The sequence below is a fragment of the Bos taurus genome, chromosome 16, assembly GCF_002263795.3.
Source record: "Bos taurus isolate L1 Dominette 01449 registration number 42190680 breed Hereford chromosome 16, ARS-UCD2.0, whole genome shotgun sequence".
Lineage (NCBI taxonomy): Eukaryota > Metazoa > Chordata > Mammalia > Artiodactyla > Bovidae > Bos > Bos taurus.
The window spans coordinates 62027303-62034582 of NC_037343.1; positions in this window are offsets into that span (position 1 = coordinate 62027303).

The following is a 7280-nucleotide window of genomic DNA, read 5'->3' on the forward strand; positions in this document are numbered from 1 at the left end:
TGAAAAATAATCTAAAATAGCATTTTTTCTTTAGGTAATATATGAAGTGTGACCCTAAAGCAATGGGATTGATGCAGCCGATCTTTTTTCAGTTAAATCCTGAACAGCTGGACACCTGTTATTATTCCATACCCAGACACTGTGGGAACGTAGAATTTTCTGTGGAATTCCTGGATTATTACTCTTATCTATCTAGAAAAAGTTATCAAATTAACTGACCCCAGGATAAATATACTCGAAAAGAGAAAAATATTTTATTGACTAAACCAGAATATGATAACATGCAGTTACCACATTAAAGTCAGGATAAGCTGTGGATATATATGACTCATTGGATCCTCAGCACCTCTCTCTAATCTGATGATAATAATAACATGCTCAACATTTGTATGCCTGTAGGCGTATACATACACTATAGTGTTTTACATTTTTAATTTTAGTCAATCAAGTGTTCTGTAGCCCTTCGATAATGAAATATCAAAGATAGTTTAGAAACTTGTTTGTCAAAGATTGTTCCTGTCAACTAGAATTCAGACGTTTTTTTGCCTGCAGTTCCACAGATCCTGTAGAAATCTTTAAGCACATCCCTGGCAGCCTTCGTCAAAAAACTTGCTGGGTAGGGTGTGTGTCCTGCTGCCAGCTATGGTCAGTGACCACGAGGATATACGCTGACTTTCTTCCATGCAATGCCCCAATCTTAGTCTAGTCTGGAGTTCTAGCAGTAATACAAATCAGGGGAGGGGAGACGTCCTTTTTCCAAAGGTGTTTTGTCAGTGGGAAGTCATACAAAATCATATTTACTGAAATGTGTCAAGTACCTAGACGATAGTAGAGGCCTAATAAATATTTGTTAAAGTGAAAGGTAACTTCTAGAGATTATTAGTAGATAAGCTATTGAGCAAATTTAGGAAGTAATTGACTTTTTTCCCCCCATCGATTGCTACAGAGGTTGTGCCTCTTAGGAACACTTGCTTACTGACAAACTGGTCAGTCATCCTGTGTTGAATCAAGTTGTGTGAAAACTTGATCCTGGTGCTCCCTTCCTGATAATTAGCTGCTTCTTCATCCCATGAACTTTCTATTCTACTCCACAGAGAACAGATTAGGTCCCCCAAGGGCAGAGTAGTCACTGCTGACCCTCACTGCCCAGCACAGGCAAGGACCATCTCTCATCAGTGACATCATGTAGTATTAGCACCATTTATAGAGGAGAAAGTGCGTAGTGCCTGGCTGTGGACACTGCAGTAACTACTGACCCTGCAATTAAGATGCAGATCTGACTGGCTGGAGAGCCCACATTCTCCCTGTTCCTTAGAAGGAGAAAACATATTTCTTTCTTAGCAGGAACTAGGAAGCAGCTTCTTTCCAAAGCTATGCCTGATCAGAATGTAACCATCTTAAAGAAAATCAAAGAACATTTTCTTCCTACAAAACACACACACACACAAACTATAGGTTCCTCAGCAAGCTGGGTTCTCTGATTGTTGGTGAGAATTTATCTTCTGCCCCTCCAGGGATGACAGTTCTTGGGACTCTTAAATAGTAACAAATGAGCTCCTTAATCAACTGCTTTTCACAGGAGTCTTCTCCCTTGAGTCAGTCACGTTTTTTCCTGCTCTTCCCTGCAATTTTTAAAAGTTTCATCCATGGTGAATCAGGATGGTATACTGGAGAAGGCATGAACTTGTGATGAATCAGGCATTGATGTGGAGAGGAGAAAAGAGCTATAGAGAAATGAGATTGGATGGCTATTGCTAAGTGCCATTGATATCTACAGAAGAAGCAAGAACGGCTGAGGACAAGTACCAGGCAATTGAAAGCCAGATGTAGAATCAGGGCCTCTTTGTTGCTATACAAAGACGTTCTCATCTCCTACTGTGGGAGGCAAGAGGAAGGACAAAGGACTTAACAGACTAGCAGACCCTCAAAGACAGTTAAACAATCAACCAAGATTGTTGCTAGGTCAGGACCCCCTGTTGGGAAAGCCTGAGACGTCAGATGCAACATCTGGTTGGATCCCTTGCATAGGTTTTGACTCCTCAAACCCCTGAGAACACTCTGAGCCTGTAGCCATAACTCCCCATAATCCTCACTAGCCCTCCCACCCCTGTTTCATATTTTGTAGGAGCTGGAGGATATCCTGAGGGTTCTTGAAGAAAGGGGCCAGAATATAAGATTGAATAGAGAAGTATGTTTGACTTGGAAGTGCTTCACAAGATACAGAATTTAACTCCCTAGCAAGGATTCCAGAAGTTGGTAAAAAACTGGGTGTTAGGATAGCTCCTAGAAACATTGAAAAAGTGATCGTCCGTGTTCAGCAGTTAAAATTCCAGAATTGCTACAGCAGACAGTGAAGGCAGGGTCCACAAAGCTAGGGAAGTGGGCTTGCTGGATACGCTATGGCTGGAAAGCCAAGAGGACTTACCATGAACAAAGGTCATGGAGAATGTACTGGTCAGAGGTACACCAGCATCACTAAAAGTTCAGAGGTGACTCTTGTATGAAGACACCATTCCAGAGCTGTGAAAGCTGACAGCAATAGCATTGGGGTGGTAGGACTCTGTAAAACCAGAGGCCAGCTGGCAGCACAAATCCACCCAATGTTGGTCAAGATGCCCGTTGCTGTTCTTCAGTCACTAAGTCACGTCCTACTCTTCGTGACCCCGTGGACGCCAGGCTTCCCTGTCTTTCACTATCTCCCGGAGTCTGCTCCAACTCATGTCCATTGAGTCAGTGATACCATCCACCCATCTCATCCTCTATTGTCCCCTTCTGCCTTCCGGCTTTCCCAGCATCAAGGTCTTTTCCAGTGAGTTGGCTCTTTGCATCAAGTGGCCAAAGTATTGGAGCTTCAGCTTCAGCATCAGTCCTTCCAATGAATATTCAGGGTTGATTTCCTTTAGGATTGACTGGTTTGATCTCCTTGCTATCCAAGGGACTCTCAAGAGTCTTCTCCAACACCACAGTTCAAAAGCATCAGTTCTTCAGCTCTCAGCCTTCATGGTCCAACTCTCACATCTGTACGAGACTACTGGAAAAAAAAACATAGCTTTGACTAGACAGACCTTTGTCAGCAAAGTGATATCTCTGCTTTTTAATATGCTGTCTAGGTTGGTCACAGCTTTTCTTCCAAAGAGCAAGCATCTTTTAATTTCATGTCTGCAGTCACCACCTGCAGTGATTTTGGAGCCCAAGAAAATAAAGTCTGTCACTATTTCTACTTTTTCCCCATCTATTTGCCATGAAGTGAATGGATTGGATGTCATGATCTTAGTTTTTTGAATTGTTGAGTTTTAAACTAGCTTTTTCACTTTCATCAAGAGGCTCTTTAGTTCTTCTTTGCTTTCCACCAAAAGGGTGGTGTCATCTCTATATCTGAGGTTATTGATATTTCTCCTGGCAATCTTGATTCCAGCTTGTGCTTCATCCAGCCCAGCACTTCTCATGATATACTCTGCATACAAGTTAAATAAATAGGGTGACAATATACAGCCTTGATGTACTCCTTTCCCAATTTTGAACCAGTCCATTTCTTCATGTCTGGTTCTAACTTTTGCTTCTTGACTTACATACAAGTTTCTCAGGAGACAGGTAAAGTGGTCTGGTTTTCCCATCTCTTTAAGAGTTTTCCACAGTTTGTTGTGATCAGCACAGTCAAAAGCTTTAGGATAGCTAATGAAGCAGAAGTAAATGGTTTTCTACTTGCTTTTTCTATGATCCAGCAGATGTTGACAGTTTGATCCCTGTTTCCTCTGTCTTTTCTAAATCCACCTGGTACATCTGCAAGTTCTTGGTTTGTGTATTGTTGAAGCCTAGGTTGAAGGATTTTGAGCATGACCTTGCTAGCATGTAAAATGAGTGCAATTGTGAGGTAGTCTGAACATTCTTTGGTATTGTCCTTCTTTGGGACTGGAATGAAAATTGACCTTTTTCAGTCCTGTGGCCAGTGCTGAGTTTCCCAAATTTGCTGGCATATTGAGTGCAGCACTTTAACAGCATCATCTTTTAGGATTTGAAATAGCCCAGCTGGAATTCCATCACCTTCACTAGCTTTATTCATAGTAATGCTTCCTAAGGCCCACTTGACTTCACACTCCAGGATGTCTGGCTCTAGGTGAGTGATCACACCATCGTGTTTATCCAGGTCATTAAGATCTTTTTTGTATAGTTCTTCTGTGTATTCTTGCCACCTCTTCTTAATCTCTTCTGTTTCTGTTAGGCCCTTGCTGTTTCTGTCAGGTCCTTGCTGTTTCTGTCCTTTATTGTGCAATCTTTGCATGAAATGTGCCCTTGGTATCTCTAATTTTCTTGAAAAGATCTCTAGTCTTTCCTGTTCTACTGTTTTCTTCTATTTATTTGCATTGATCGCTGAGGAAGACTTTCTTAGCTCTCCTTGCTATTCTTTGGAACTCTCACTCAGTTGAGTATATCTTTCCTTTTTCCTTTGCCTTTTGCTTCTCTTCTTTTCTCCGCTATTTGTGAGGCCTCCTCAGACAGCCATTTCGCCTTTGTGCATGTCTTTTACTTTGGGATGGTTTTGGTCACCACCTCCTGTACGATGCTGCAAACCTCTGTCCATAGTTCTTTATCTATCAGGTCTAATTCCTTGAATCTATTTGTCACTTCTGTATAATCATAAGGGATTTGGTTTAGGTCATATCTGAATTGCCTAGTGGCTTTCCCTACTTTCTTCAATTTAAGTCTGAATTTTGCAATAAGGAGTTCATGATCTGAGCTCCAGGTCTTGTTTTTGCTGACTATTTAGAGCTTCTCCATCTTTGGCTTGGTGCAAAGAATATAATCAGTCTGATTTTGGTGTTGATAATCTGGTGATGTTCATAAGTAGAGTTGTCTCTTGTGTTGTTGGAAGAGGATGTTTGCTATGACCAGAGCATTCTCTTGGCAAAACTCTGTTAGCCTTTGTCCTGCTTCATTTTGTACTCCAAGGCCAAACTTGCCTGTTATTCCAGGTATCTCTTGACTTCCTACTTTTGCTTCCAATCCCCTATGATGAAAAAAACATCTCTTTTTTTTGGTGTTAGTTCTAAAAAGTCTTGTAGGCCTGCATAGAATCATTCCACCTTAGCTTCCTTGACATTATTGGTTAAGGTATAGACTTGGATTACTGTGATGTTGAATGGTTTGTCTTAGAAACGAACAGAGATCACTCTGTAGCTTTTTGAGATTGAACCCAGGTACTGCACTTCAGACTTTTGTTGACTATGAGGGCTACTCCATTTCTTCTAAGGGACTTTTGCCTCATCCATCAGAGGGCAGATAGAAGCAAGAACTACAATCCCTTGGCCTCCAGAGCGAAAACCACAGTCACAGAAAACTAACCAAAATGATCGTATGGATCACAACTTTGTGTAGCTCAGTGAAACTAGGTGCCATGCAGGGCCAACCATGATGGACAGGGCATGGTGGAGAGTTCTGACAAAATGTGGTCCACTGGAGAAGAGAATGGCCAACCACTTCAGTATTCTTGCCTTGAGAACCCCATGAACAGTATGAAAAGGCAAAAAGATATGACACTGAAAGATAAACTCCCCAGGTCAGTAGGTGCCCGATATGCTACTAGAGAAGAGTGGAGAAATAGCTCCAGAAGGAACAAAGAGGCTGAGCCAGCGCGGAAATGATACCCAGTTGTGGATGTGTCTGGTGGTGAAAGTAAAGTCCGATGCTGTAAAGAACAGTATTGCACAGGAATCTGGAATGTTAGGTCCATGAATCAAGGTACATTGGAAGTGATCAAAAAGGAGATGGCAAGAATGAACATCGACATTTTAGGAATTGGTGAACTAAAATGGATGGGAATGGGCAAATTTAATTCAGATAACCAGTATATCTACTACTATGGGCAAGAATCCTTTAGAAGAAATGGAGTAGCCCTCATAGTCAACAAGAGTCCAAAATGCAATACTTGGATGCAATCTTAAAAACAACAGAATGAGTTCAGTTTGTTTCCAAGGCAAATCCCTGGCTGGGGTCCTTCTCTATTGCTCAGTGCATTGGGCACTTGAAGGGCTACCCTCCCTGGGGTCTTTCTCTATTGGTCAACGATCAGCGCTGGTCTGCAGAAAGAAGCTACAGTGATGCACACGACTCAGCAGCATCACCTTGCCTCCCTGGCTGCTCTGCTTTCCTCCAAAGGTATTCCCCGCCGGGATCTCCTCCCTCATGTCCCCTCGGGCCGTTTTCCCACAATCAACTGCAGACCTCATCCTAGGATTGCTCTCCAATCCCTGCACTCAAGCTCCCAGCCACAACAGGTTCCAGAGGACTTGCATCCCTGTCCAGGATACATAGGGCTGTGGCAAGGATTGTCTGTGGTTTTCTTTCCATTCAGACTGTTATATAGATCAGCCGCTGCACTTTCCAGCAGCCTCAAATCCTTTTCCGCTGTCCCAGATCCTTGTCCCATGTGGGGATTTGACCCCTGCTTCAGTTCCTCCTGATGGCTGGGACGGTAAAGAATGTTCTGCAATGCCAGAGACCCAGGTTCGATCCTTGGGTTGGGGAGATCCCCTGCAGAAGGGAATGGCTACCCATTCTAGTATTGCTGCCTGGAAAATTACACGGACAGAGGAGCCTGGTGGGCTACAGTCCATAGAGTTGCAAAGAGCCAGATCCAACTGAGCGACTGACACACTTTCAGCTCTCCCGTCCCTGGACACGGGTCCAGCTGCTCATTCTCCTCTTTCCCCCTCCTTCCTTGGTCCTACCCAGTCTTGCGTGGATATATATATATATATATATTTCTTTCCAGTGGTCAGGGACCCCTGCCCGCTCTCATCTAGTGTTCTGCAAGATCTTCTGTGTCTGAAGGTATATTCCTGATGCATCCATGGAGAGAGATGGACTCCATGTCCACCTACGCCTCTCCCATCTTGAGGAGTCCCTTCATTCATCTTTATATCTGCTTGTCATACTTTTGTCCTTTTTCTGGAAAGAAAGTGTTTTTTTTGTCTTTTTTTTTTTAACACAGGTGATCTGAGTACCCTTGCTATTCCTTTGCTCAATTGTGGTGTAAATGGAGAGATACTGAAACCTCAGTCCAAGGACATGGTGACCAGGGCCCAGGCTCCTTGGGGGTAAGATCAGGGTCACATCACCAGACTAGCCTCTGAGGCTGGGAGAGCTGAAAACTGATGATGAGGGGTATCTAGAAGGAAAGAGCATTAGCTGTGGTGCAGAGACCAGCTGCATCAGTGAGGGGCTGTCTCATCCTTCTAACCTCAGGAAGAAAAGCTCACCACAGTCCTGGAAGAACAGCTGTC